We start from the raw sequence: 14,137 nt of genomic DNA, 5'->3' as shown, positions 1-14,137 counted from the left end.
AATCCAAAAGATCTTTTATCAAAGCAGGAAAAGATGTGTATTTTTTATTCAAGCATGAGTGGCCAGGCGACCAACTGGTCTGGAAGGGAAGCTCTGATAGGCTGTCCATTTTCTTGGAGAGGTTTATTACTTTATTACTCTATGAACTTTATCTCTTGTCTGCTGACAATTGATGGAAACAATCTGCTCATTAACCATTGTCAATTCTGTGACGGAATTGAATAGAATTGAAATGAATTGAATTCTTTATTGGCCAAGTGTGATTGGACACACAAGGAATTTGTCTTTGGTGCATCTGCTTTCAGTGTAGATAAAGAAAAATAAAATAGAATACATTCATCAAGAATCATAAGATATAACACTTAGTGATAGTCATAGATTACTAATAAGCAATCAAATCATACTAGGAAACAAGTAAAACAATATACATTTTAAAGATACAAGCAACATGGTTATAGTCATAACTGGGAAGAAATAGGTACTAGGAAGGATGAGAAGAAGAATAGTAAGACAGTCTTAGTAAATAATTTGTCAGTGTCATGGGGATTAGTTGTATAGCAGAGTGGTGGCATTCAGGAAAACTGTCCTTGTGTCTTGTTGTCTTGGTGTGCAATGCTCTATAGCTTCATTTTGAGGGTAGGAGTTGAAACAATTTATGTCCAGGATGTGAGGGGTCTGTAGATATTTTCACTGTCCTCTTTTTGACTCGTGCAGTGTACAGGTCCTCAATGGAAGGCAGGTTGGTAGCAATTGTTTTTTTCTGCAGTTCTAATTATCCGTTGAAGTCTGTGTCTGTCTTGTTGGGTTGCAGAGCCAAACCAGACAGTTTGTGTTCTGTTCTGATTTATTCATCATTCACATGTATATAGCCAGCCATCTTCATGCTATAGAGGTCAAGGATGAGACTTTGGAAGAGACTTTGGTATAAGTAGCCAGCTACTTTCTGGTCCTTCTTTAAGAAGGTACATCTTACAGACTTCTTAGCAGCCGCAGTTCAAGACAGGCAGCCTGAGAAGATGTGGCTTAACCCCCTCAATAGGGGAGGCGAGAATCGGTTGAAAATAACTGCTTGAAAACCTCTTCTGAAGGAAAATGGAAGGAAGAGGCTGTTTTGAGGAGAGATCGCTCTGTGAGAAGACTTGTTGTCCGCCCCCCCTCCCAGTGGAATTCCCTCCGTTGTGTTGGAAGTTGTGTTTGCACAGCAGCACAAAGGTACCTTTGAATTCCTGCCCGGCCATTCAGTAGGCTGTCCACCTCCATATGTATGGAAATCTCCACCAACAGTTCCAGCCTGATTCTTCTCCTCCTGCGTGGTTGCCATCCACATTCAGCCTGCAGGAAATAACCCAGCGTCTGAGCTGGAGGACTGAAGGTTCCGATTCCTAGGGATTAGATGTACAAAAAAGGGCTGCAGTGTCAATACGAGAGCTTCCGCCTTAGACTTTGGCCAAACATTGCATTTCTAAAGAAGAGCTTACAGGGTCTTTCCACCTTCCTTGCCCTTCCCAAGCATCCTCTTCTCCTTCCGCTCACCCAGGTTGAAGAAGTGTGCACCACACTGACCCCTTCTGGCAAGACCCAAAAGATCTCTTAATAAACTAATCCAAGATACAGAAAAACCCACTCTCAGCTGGTCAAAACCAAGAGCAGATATTTTTTAAGTGGACTGAACCCTCCAGAGAAGTGTAGAGTAAAGTGGAGTAGAGTTAGAGTTAGAGTTAGAGCTAGAGTTAGAGTAGGATGGGAGCAAGGGAGAACTTGCAGCAAAACATCTGGATTCAAATCCCTCTCTTTGTGTGCAAGATCATGAAACAAGTACAACAGATTGGAACTGGCGTTGTGACACAACACACATATTTTCCTGTTTTAGTGTCAATAGATCGGAGCAGAGTTGAGTTAGAGTTAGAGATAGAGATAGAGTAGAATAGAATAGGAGTAGAGTAGAAACTTTATTTCACTTTGAATGTACACTAATTGACGTACATTAAAATGAAAATTTGTTGCATACAGCTAACTAAGGGTCATCACCTCCAATATACACTACATGACCATAACAAAATGAATGATGAATGATGAATGAAATAAATAAATACAAAACTATGCATATACCCACATACTGTATACGTATTATATGATACAGATAAACCTGTACATGGCGAGAAAAACAAATCTTGCGGGCTTACCAGATGGATGGCATAGGGAACAAAGCTGTTACAGAATCTGATAGTCCTGCTCAAAATACACTGAAACCTTCTCCCAGAGAGGACCAACAGGAACAGACTGCAAAGTGAGTGTGTGGGGTCTCTAACAATGCTTTGAGCTCTAAGCACATAGCGCTTATAAGCAGCATCCTGAATAACAGGAAGTGAGCTTCCTATGATCTTCTCCACTGTCCTTACCACTCTCTGTATGGACTTTCTATCTGAGGCACTGCTGCCACCATACCAAATCAAACAGGGATGGAGTTTGTTAACTAGCATTCATTAGAGACAGCAGATTAGACAAGTTTATAAGAGATTGGAAGCCTTTTGTGGACTTTCTGCATGTTTAAATTCAATAATAGATGGTAAATAGGGCTTTGAAGGCTAGTTTTATTTTTTTGGGTTACCTGTTGACTGCTTTTTTTAGAGGGAATAGATGCTTGGTCAGCTTGATTGACAGACAAACAAACAGATAAATAGATTTTCCACATTAGTGATGTCTTTCTATGCAATATAACATTTTTATTAAACCTAGATGGGAAACTTTACAATTACTTGTAGACTGTTGTGTAAGAGTGCGTGGGAGAACAGAGCAGATATTTCAGATATAATTTTAGCATTCAGCCAACATGGACATTTTACGTTTGGGTTAATGACATATTTGCCATTTGTTATTTTTTTGTACACAGACTTTTTATTGCAGTTGATGTTTGTTTGAGTCATTGTAGTTTTTTCCTTTTAACTTTGGAGTTAAAAAAAATGAAAAGAAAACCCTTGAGAGCAGTATACAGAATAGAGAGTAACAGAGTTGGAAGGAATCTTGGAGGTCTTCTAGTCCAACCCCTGCTGTTGATAGAGCACAGGCACTTTAAAAATGACATTGACACTTTCCCCATTTTTATTTTTGCTTTGGTTTTTGCAGGCAGGAAAACAAAGCTCTCTCATATGGATGGATTGATGGCGCAAGCCATCTTTTCAAGTAACCCGTGGGAGTGTGAATGTATGGCTAAAAGAGATGAGTAGGGAGAAAGCAGAAAAATCTGATTCCTCCCAAACCTTTCATCTTAGAAGTCAAAACAATTGCTCCCGCATTCAGGAGAAGGGGCAGCCCTATTCTTCATTCTTTTTACTAGTTTCATGATAAGACAGATATGTCTAACATCCTTAAGACACCAGTGAAGGAATGCTGGCTAAATGCATTTTTTTCCACATCCCAGCAAGATAAGTTACAACATCCAAAGTTATTCATTAACCGGAGAGAGAGAGAAAAAGGAAGGGAATGAGGGAGGAAAGATTGTTACACACTCCAACAGTTGCTTGGCATTCCTGTCAACTTTGGTTTCCTGCTTTTTTCAGTTTCTGCAGCCCTCTTAATCCTTTAAGTCACTGGAATGGGAGGGAGGGAACCTAAATTTTTCCTCCTCTCCTTTTTTTCCAAAGGAATTCCCAGCCTATCCTAGGAATTGGGCTCTTGGGTGAGAGATTCCCAGTTTGGTTTTCACAAACCTTCTCTTGCTTCAAAGGGGAGGAATGGGGAGGACAAGGAAGAGAAATTAGGATGAGAATTTTGATGTTATTTATGGAAGGGACATAGCAGTTCAGTGGCTAAGAAGCTGAGCTTGTCAATCAGAAAGGTCGGCAGTTCAGCGGTTCAAATCCCTAGTGCCATGTAATGGAGTGAGCTCCCGTTACTTGTCCCAGCTTCTGCCAACTTAGCAGTTCGAAAACATGTAAAAAAATGCAAGTAGAAAAATAGGAACCATCCTTGGTGGGAAGGTAACAATGTTCTGTGAGCCTTTGGGGTTTGGTCATGCCAACCACATGACCACGGAGACGTCTTCAGACAGCGCTGGCTCTTTGGCTTTGAAACAGAGATGAGAATCGCCCCCTGGAGTCGGGAACGACTAGCACATATGTGCGAAGGGAACCTTTACCTTTTATGGAAGATCAGAAATAATGGAATAATAGAGATTGAAGGAACCATGGAGATCTTTTAGTTCAATCCCTGGCTCATGCAGGAGATCCTATACAATTCTGACATTCTCTTCTTGAAAGCCTCCAGTGATGGAGCACTCACAATTTCTGAAGGCAAGACTTTCCCCTGGTTATTTCTTCTGACTATCAGGAAAATTCTCCATAGTTCCAGGTTGGTCCTCTCTTTGAATGGTTTCCATCCGTTGTTTCTTGTTCTGCTTTCAAGAAGAACATAGAAGAAAGGTACTGAATCCAGCAGAAGGCATTCAGCCTACAGTTGGGGTGCACAACTGAAGGTTGTCCCAAAGGTGCTTTTTTTTTCAGGAGGCACCTGGACTAATAGAATCTCACTTTTATAGTTCCCTTTCAAACAGCTCATTTTTTTAAAAAAATGGAATAAATACTGCAATCCTGGCCAAGAAAATTACTTTGTTTTCTGTTATTTAATCCAGAAAAAAATAATTGACAAATTGCTCCATCAGTTCCTTCATTGTAGAAACATGCATAATGCCATTTCAAATGGAGGTAATAATACTTCTTTTATCTTGTTCCTTATGCAGTTGATAAGCCAGCAATTTATCTGACTTACTGCCTCTTTCAAAAATATTTCTGTTTAATAACATTCTCCTTCTTATAGGTCTTGTTTACTTTTATTACATCTGGTTGATTACAAATTACTTTAATCTTTTTTGTTCTAAGTCCAAACTTTGGGGGAGTTTGTTTCTAAATTCTGATTGTTTCAAGAAGTCATCCAACAATATGTCCTTCTGTTTCTTCATAGCTTTTGCTCCCTCCCATCTTTCTTTCCTTCTTTCTTTCCTTCCTTCCTTCCTTCTTCCTTTCTTTCTTTCTTTCTTTCTTTCTTTCTTTCTTTCTTCCTTCCTTCCTATCTATCTATCTATCTATCTATCTATCTATCTATCTATCTATCTTTCTTTCTTTCTTTCTTTCTTTCTTTCTTTCTCCTTTCCCCCCTCTCTCTCTCTTACTCTTCATTCTCTCTCTCTTTCTTTTCTTTCTTTCTCCTTCTTCCTTCTCTTTCTCCCTCTTTCTCTCTCTATCTTGCCTTTCTTTCTTTCTTTCTCTCTCCCTCCCTCTCCTTCCTTCCTTCCTTCCTTCCTTCTTTCCTTCCTTCCTTCCTTCCTTCCTTCCTTCATTCCTTCCTTCCTTCCACGGAAATAAACACTGTAATTTTGAATGTTTTGCTAGCATCAGGTTTTGTGGATATAAAACCATCAGAAGTTAAATCCATTTGGAAGAAATTCTTTCATTTGCAGGTACATAGTGATTTGCTGGCCTCTTGTAATAATAAAAGCACATCAAGTTTACAATTTTTTGATCTAAAATATCTTCCATTTAGTCTTACACTGATTGGGTTATGATCAGTGATGGGATTCAAATAATTTAACAACCTGTCCTCTGCCCTAATTACCAGCTGGGTAGGCGAGGCTCGATGGTCATGTGACTATGTGGGTGTGGTCATGTGACTGGGTGGTCATGTGACTGGGTGGGTGGGGCCAACTCAACATCATTCAGGTCGATGGGCACTTTACCTTAGCTGTTATAATACAATAAGGGTTAACTGGAGAGGCAGTTTCTGTAAGCAGGGCAATAAAGATCAGGCTAGAAACAACACCAGAATGTTTCCTTCCTGCCTTCCTTACAGGATTAGCCCTGTAAAGTGGGAAAAAACAAGAGGAGATTTCTTCCAACAACTGGTTCTCCCGAATAGGTGCGAACTGGCTGTTATGATCCTCACACCTAGAAGCTGCCACTTCCCTATCTGAAAGATTGGTTAACAATGAACTCCAAACTCAAGTTTTGTCAACTGTGTAATAGCAAGTATATTTTATCTCTCCATAATACAGGTAGCCCTTGGCAGTTCATTTACTGACCATTCAAAGTTACATCAGCACTGAAAAAAGTGACTTAGGATCATTTTTCACACATGCAACCATTGCGGTATCCCCATGGTCACATGATCAAAACTTGGCCACTTGGCCACCGTCTCACATGTATGACGGTTGCCGTATTCCTGGGATCATGTGATCACCTTTGGTGACCTGAAAAGCAAAGACAATGGGAAAGCCAGATTCATTTAACAACCATGTTACTAGGTTAACAATGACAGCATTTCACTCACCAACTGTGGCAAGAAAGGTCCTAACGTGGGCCAAGAGTCACTTAAGCAGCTGACTTGCTTAGCAGCAGAAATTCAGATAGTTGGCCACTGACTCATACTTATGACTGTTGCTGTGTCCCAGAGTCATGTGATCCTCTTTGGTGACCTTCTGACAAGCAAAGCCCAACTCCTGCTTGAGCAGGGGTTGGACTAGAAGACCTCCAAGTCCCTTCCAATTCTGTTATTCTGTGCTCCTATGTTCTAGTTTTTATTTTATTTATTTTGTCAAGCATGAATTAGATAACAGATATAAGTATAAACATGATTATGAATACATGAAATGGATACAAATACAAGGGAATATTAGGACAGGGATGGTAGGCATGCTGGTGCACTTATGCACGCCCCCTTACAGACCTCTTAGGAATGGGGTGAGGTTGACAGTAGACGGTCTAAGGTTAAAGTTTGGGGGGCTTGGGGAAGAAACCACAGAGTCAGGTAGAGTATTTCAGGCATTGACAACTCTATTTTTTGGGGGGGAATATATTTTTATTGTTTTTACATTTAAAACAAAGCAGTACCACGAAGTCAAAATGACCATGCAATCATACTATATACAATTAGTCTCATCCATTGACTATTAGCCTACTTAATACATTATCTATCCTTCTGTCCAATTACGGTATTTACAGTTTGTTCCAGTCTTGTCACCTGTTCCAGATTTCAAAATATTCTGATTCCCCTTTATTTTTAAGGCATTGACAACTCTGTTACTGAAGTTGTATTTTCTTCAATTGAGTTTGGAGCGGTTTACCATAAGTTTGTATCTATTGTGTGCTGGTGTGTTGTTGTGGTTGAAGCTGAAGTAGTCATTGACAAGTAGGACATTGTAGCAAATAATTTTATATACTACACTCAGGTCGGATCAAAGACGGCTAAGTTGTCTAAGCCCAAAATTTCAAGTCTGGTGTCATAAGGTGTTCTGTTACGAGCAGAGGAATGGAGGACTCTTCTCGTGAAGTATCTCTGGACTTGTTCAATTGTATTAATGTCTGATATGCAATGCGGGTTCCTGATAGATGAGCTGTATTCAAGAATTGGTCTAGCAAAAGTTTTGCCTGCCCTAGTTTGCACTTCAATCTTACCGGAGAAGAAGCTTCGCAAGATTAGGTTAACAACTCTTAACGCCTTTTTGGAAATGAGTTCTATCTCTCTCTTTTCCACCAAACTGTGTTGCATAAACCGAGTTGTGATGTTTATGTGAAACTGCTGGATTATATCCTTTTATGCATACGGAAAAGATCGCAATCTTTGGCTCAGCCTCCCATCTTCCTAGCGATAGGTAACTTCACAGTACAGTGGTGGAGCAAAGAAAAATGAGTGTATTAAGTTGACTTTAGCAAACGACTGGGGGGATCAGGGAGAAGCTGCTTGAGCTATGTCAACATTTTCTTGAAAGATATCACAGATTATTTGATGTTTACTTTTTTAAGTATGGTATTTGTAAGTTTCTTTTTTTTAAAAAAATGCCAAGGAACATTTTATTACATTTTAAAATGTAATTCCTGATCCCAAGGTGCTGTCTATATAAATCTCAACAAACCTACAAAATCGCTATCTATATTAGATCAGCAAATCCTCTCCAGCTGAGGGCTGGGCAGTGGGCTTAGAAGAAGAAGTAGAAGTGAAATTTCTTGGTAATAAAACTTCTGAGCCTTGACAGGTAGAAAGAAAGATGCCATTTCAAGAAATGAGGCCCAGGCTTCCATATCATACTTTTCCTTGATGCTATGTATTCTCTCTCTTCCTTTGGAACCTTCATTTATTAACCTCAGAGCCCACTAAGATCATGGAGTGGCTAAAAATGCTTTATGTGCTGCCATGATGTGACAAAAGTGGATATTGAATGGCTGGGCATCTGATCACCACAGTGGTTGAGCTTCTATATATAAATATGCCTTGCCTTCAGAAATTGTGGGTGCTCCATCACTGGAGGCTTTCATGAAAAGACTTGACAGCCACTTGTCTGGCATAGCAATAGCAGTTAGACTTATACACCGCTTCACGGTGCTTTACAGACCTCTCTAAGCGGTTTACAAAGTCAGCCTCTTTCCCCCAACAATCTGGGTCCTCATTTTACCCACCTCGGAAGGATGGAAGGCTGAGTCAACCTTAGAATGATATAGAATCTCCTGGACATGTAGAGAGTTGGATTAGAATACCTCCAAGGTCCTTTCCAACTCTGTTATGCTCTATGTTCTGAGAGGTAACGATGCTGCTGGCTGCTGGCTGCAGTTCAGCAGTTTGATCCTGACCAGCTCCAGGTTGACTCAGCCTTCCATCCTTCCAAGGTGGGTAAAATGCGGACCCAAATTGTTGGGGGCAAGAGGCAGACTCTGCAAACCACTAAGAGAGGGCTGTAAAGCACCGTGAAGAGGTATATACATCTAAGAGCTTTGCTATTGGTATCTAGAAGGGCATTTGTATCTTTCAAAAACATCTACTGTGTCTGCCCACTTTTCAGATCTACATCATTGTTGTAGATTTCCCATATCTGATAGGTGTCAATACCGACTGATATATTCATATTTTCAGAAGAAATGCCTGAGCCAGTGGAACATGCTCAGCACACATTTATTTAAGATGTTTACTTATTTTCTTACTGAGAGTCAATTAAAGAAAAGACCTTTAATCAATAGTTTGCATATGAAAAGGTAATAATTCAAAAGAGCAGGTATAATGGTGTAGGGGAAAAGATAACCATGCTAATTATTAAATACAAAGTAAACAAAGTTTAGAATGTTGTTATTCAGCCCTGATAATTCTACTAGTCTCTACTAACGTAGTAATTTTCTATATTTCTAGATATAGGTCTCTCATCTCTCCTCTCCTCTCCTCCTCCTTTGCTCCCGTCCCCTCTCCTTTACCCTCCCCTTCCCTCTCATTTCTGCTCTATTCTCCACTCCCCAAGCCTCTCCTCTTCCCAAGCCTCTCTTTTCCTTCCCTTCCCTCTCCTTTCCCTTCCCTTCCCCTCTCCTTTACCCTCTCTTCCCTCCCTTCCAGATTGTCCAAAGATGCCAGAGAACTGAATTTGATCATAATGTCAATCATCTCCTCTATTTCTCTGCTTCTACCAATGCAGCATAAAAAACTGGCTGGAACCACAGTTCCCTGTAGCTCTGTTTTACCTGCACTGACTAGTCAAAGTAATCCAGGGCAGGAGAGAAAGGTTTTATGTAATCTCCCTAACAGATGTCGAAAGTTGAAAATGAATCAGGGGCGCCCATCCTGAGAGTCCAGCTGGAATACAAATTAAGGCATCCTTGGAAATTTACTTCCCACCCTTTAGTGGAACACATCTTAGAAAAGGGAGCTCACCACACCATGGGGGAATCAGTTCCATCATTGAACTTTCCTGTTACAGCTTCTAGTACCAACTCCAGACTCTGTGGGGTTCTTGAGTGAGTCATCTTTAGTATAGATCTTTAGTGTAGCCACAGTGAATGCCCACGAATGGAATAGAGAATTATAATGGAATAGAGAATTATAATGGAATAGAGAATTATAATGGAATAGAGAATAGAATGGAATAGAGAATAGAATGGAATAGAGAATAGAATGGAATAGAGAATAGAATGGAATAGAGAATAGAATGGAATATATTGCAGAGTAGAGGTAGAATAGAGTAGAGTAGAGTAGAGTAGAGTAGAGTAGAGTAGAGTAGAGTAGAGCAGGCATAGGCATAGACATAGGCATAGGCATAAGCATAGCATAGCAGATTTGGAAGGGACCTTGGAGATCTTCTAGTCCAACCCACTGCTCAGACAGGAAGCCTTATACCATTTCAGACAAATGATTGTCCAATCTCTTTTTAAAGTGATGGAGCATCCACAGCGTCTAAAGGCAAGTCATTCCACTGATGTACTGTTCTCACTGTCAGGAAATTTCACCTTAGTTCTAAGCTGCTTCTCTCCTTGATTAGTTTCTACCCATTGCTTCTTGTTCTGCCTTCAGGTGCTTTGGAGAATAGCTTGACTCCTTCTTCTTTGTGGCAATCCCTGAGATATTGGAACACTGCTATCATGTCTCCGCTAGTCCTTCTTTTCATTAAACGAGATATACCCAGTTTCGGCAACCATCCTTATATGTTTTAGCCTCCAGTCCCCTAATCATCTTTGTTGCTCTTCTCTGCACTCTTTCTAGAGTCTCCACATCTTTTTTACATCATGGTGACCAAAATTGGATGCTGTATTCCAAGTGTGGCCTTTCCAAGGCCTTATAAAGTGGTGTTAACATTTCACGTGATCTTGATTCTATTGTTCTGACTGAGGCTTCCCAAGAGAATGAAGCACACTCTTTGTTCTGACAAAAAACCCTTTTATGAATTTACAGTGAATTATTCTCATTCACATCCAGCAAAGTCTTTCAAGGGAGAATTTACAGTTACAGACCTTAGCTGGCTTGGAGAGCTGATAGGCCGATATCTGCAAAACTTGGCAAGTAGTCTTGGATAGTCACAAAACAATCAAGCAAATTAATTGTCTCCTGCAAACTCCACTCTCCTTTCACTCCTCTTTTTTTTCCTCTGGGAGGGGCCATTCATCATCCACCTGTGGCCTTACTCCCAAGTCAACCCCTGTTCTTTAGCTGCTCCCTTTGTCTGGAAACTCAAAGCCTTCCCCAGACTCCAGGGCTGGCCCATGTTCTTCCCCAACCTCCCCACTATCCAAATCTGTTGCCAGCTCTGCTGGCCTCTGGCGGACCACAACACTTCTCTCTCTGTTAATGTATCTTAGAACCTATAGCCTAGAAGCTTTTACCATCCTCTGGTATTCTGTTTCAGGGTTTAAACAATGCTTGGAACCCACTAGGCCTCTTGATTGATTGTTTCACTTCCTGCAGTTGCCTCTGATTCGATTGAGGGTCTTTAACCAAGTGGTTGACTGTATTGTTAAAAGAAAATTATGATGTCAGTGGTGAGGATAACGAGGGGATCATCTATCTAAGACAGAGAAAAAGAAATCTCCACTCCATAATGCAGATTATGAACTGCCATTCACTGAACCAATCTTTATTTCAGTAATCCTTAAGGCACATTTAGACGATAAGAGAACAAATTTAGGATATAAGCTTTATCATACAGAGCCTTTCTTTAATGGCTTCATTGGGAAATTGTGGAAGTGATTCTCATTTTGAGCAAGATTATAGTCCATGTTAAAACATACATCACACTTTGAATCGCAACTGTCATCTATAATAGGAAAAATTTGATTGCCACTTGGCTTTCATTTAGAAATGAGTGTTCTTTGGAAATTCTCCACTATGTTTGCAGGCAAAAGCATTTATTGGGTGAAGAAAATATAGAATAACAGACTTAGAAGGGATCTTGGAGGTCTTCTAATCCAACCCCCTGCTCAAGCAGGAGACCCTATCCCATTCCAGACAAATGGCTGTCTCTTCTTAAAGACCTCCAGTAATGGAGCAACCACAACATCCACTAATTAATTGTTCTTATTGGCAGATAATTTCTCCTTTGATAATCTTTCATCCATTACTCCTTGAATTTCCTTCAGGTTTTTGGAGAATAAGTTGACTCCCTCTTTTTTTATGACAGTCCCTTAACTACTGGAAGACTACTGTCACTCCTAGTCCTTCTCTTTGTTTCACTAGACATACCCAATTCTGATAATCAAGGCTATGATTTTCCCAGTTGCAATGTATGGCTGTGAAAGTTGGACCATAAGAAAGGCTGAGCACCAAAGAATTGAGGCCTTTGAACTGTGGTGCTGGAGAAGACTCCTGTGAGTCCCTTGGCCTGCAAGGTGATCCAACCGGTCAGTCCTAGAGGAGATCAACCCTGACTGCTCTCTAGAAGGCAAGATCCTGAAGAGGAAACTCAAATACTTTGGCCACCTAATGAGAAGGAAGGACTCACTGGAGAAGAGCCTAATGCTGGGAACGATGGAGGGCAAAAGAAGAAGGGGACAGCAGAGAAGGAGGTGGCTGGATGGAGTCACCGAAGCAATTGACGTGAGCTTAAATGGACTCCAGAAGGTGGTAGAGGACAGGAAGGCTTGGAGGAACATTGTCCATGGGGTCACAATGGGTCGGACATGACTTCACAACTAACAACAACAATAACAACCTAGTTCTGATAACCGTTCATCGTATGCATTAGCCTCCGGTCCCCCAATCTTCTTTGTTGCTCTTCTCTGCACTCCTTCTAGAGTCTCAACATTCTTTTTTGGATTGTGATAACAAAAACTGGGCACAGTATCCCAAGTGTGGTCTTACCAGTGCAGTATATGGTGTTACTAATATTTAATATGATTTTGATACTGTCCCTCTTTTGATGTAACCTAGGATTTCATTGGCTTTTTTGACAATTTCTTTATGGAAAATAGAAACTCACCAACTATTTCCTAAGGGCAGAATTCTCCCTTAGTGGTGGCAAAAACCCTGGAAGCTGTGTCTGTCTTAAAGGCAACACAGCAGTCTTCTATCTCATCAGAGATGGGTTATCATGGGCTGAGAGAAAGAGAAATTGGTCCAAAATTACCCAGTTGGCTTTGTGTCTAAAATAGTCTAGAATTTACAATCTTCTTGGTCTTTAGTGCTTTTAACCCCTACAACTAAGAGACTCAAAACAGATTATACCGTTGAGTCATTCTTGCTTCCTGGCGACTACAAAAATAACAGACAGCCATTTATCCATAATGGTAGAGGGTCTCCTGCTTTAGCAGGGGGTTGGACTAGAAGACCTCTAAGGCCCCCTCCCACTCTGTCCTTCTGTTAAGATTAACAATCCCTGAAGTAAATTCCAGAAGGGATTTAGTACACTATTTTAAAAGTTTAGTGCAAATACATACTGTAGTAAGATGGTTTTTTTTAAAAAAAAAAAAAAGGAAGGAAGAAAAAGGAAGAATCTCATCTTATAAGGGTTTATTGGGATGGGAAGATAAAGGAAGCCACAGTCCAAAATGCCATTATGATTTAACCTTCTTCCAGAAAAAGAAAGATTGCATCTGCAAACACAATTCCACCCCCTCCCTGCTCCTTTTGTCAATAGCAAAGTTGTTTTGCTAATGGTTATCTGGCAACAAGTCCTTGACCTGCTTGTAAAAACTTTTTTTCCCCTGTAGGAAAACCTTGGGCCACGTCCTTGTGCTTTTGCATCAACAACAAGAGAGAAAAGTGACCAGAGGTTAACCTTCACTGGCCTGGAGTGCCCTCTACTGCCCTTTGTTGACCAAGTGACTTTGTAATCTATCTCCTCACCTGAAAGGTAGGTTTGAAATGGAGAAGATGCCTTAGTCAGGAGGAAATCAATTTCCTGGACAATCAGCCCTCTTCTATCCAAATGGGAAGGTCTTAATGCAAGACCGCTGGCCATTTGCAAGGTCAAGATCTCTGTACAGCAGTGGTCACCAACTGGTGGTCCATGGACCACTGGTGGTCCATGAGAAAATGTTGGTGGTCCTTAGAAAAATTATTTGAATTTGTTATATTGCGCTAAATACTATTTATCTTTTTTTAAAATCATATTAGTGGTCCACGGGATTTAAAATTATGAATTAATGATCCCTGAGGTCCGAAAGGTTGTTGACCCCTGCCCTACAGTACAGGCAGTCCTCGATGTATGACCACAATGGAGCCCCAAGTTTCTGTTCTTAAGTGAAGCATGTGCTAAGTGAATTTTGCACCATTGTACCCTTTTTCTTGCCACAGCTGTTAAGTGAATCACTGCAGTTGTTAAATTGGTAACCCGGTTGTTAATCTGGTTTCCCCATTGATTTTTGCCTGTTGGAAGGGGATCATGTGACCTCGGGATATGGCCACC

This window comes from Thamnophis elegans, chromosome 16 (genome assembly GCF_009769535.1).
Source record: "Thamnophis elegans isolate rThaEle1 chromosome 16, rThaEle1.pri, whole genome shotgun sequence".
NCBI lineage: Eukaryota > Metazoa > Chordata > Lepidosauria > Squamata > Colubridae > Thamnophis > Thamnophis elegans.
This window is presented reverse-complemented; position numbering follows the sequence as displayed.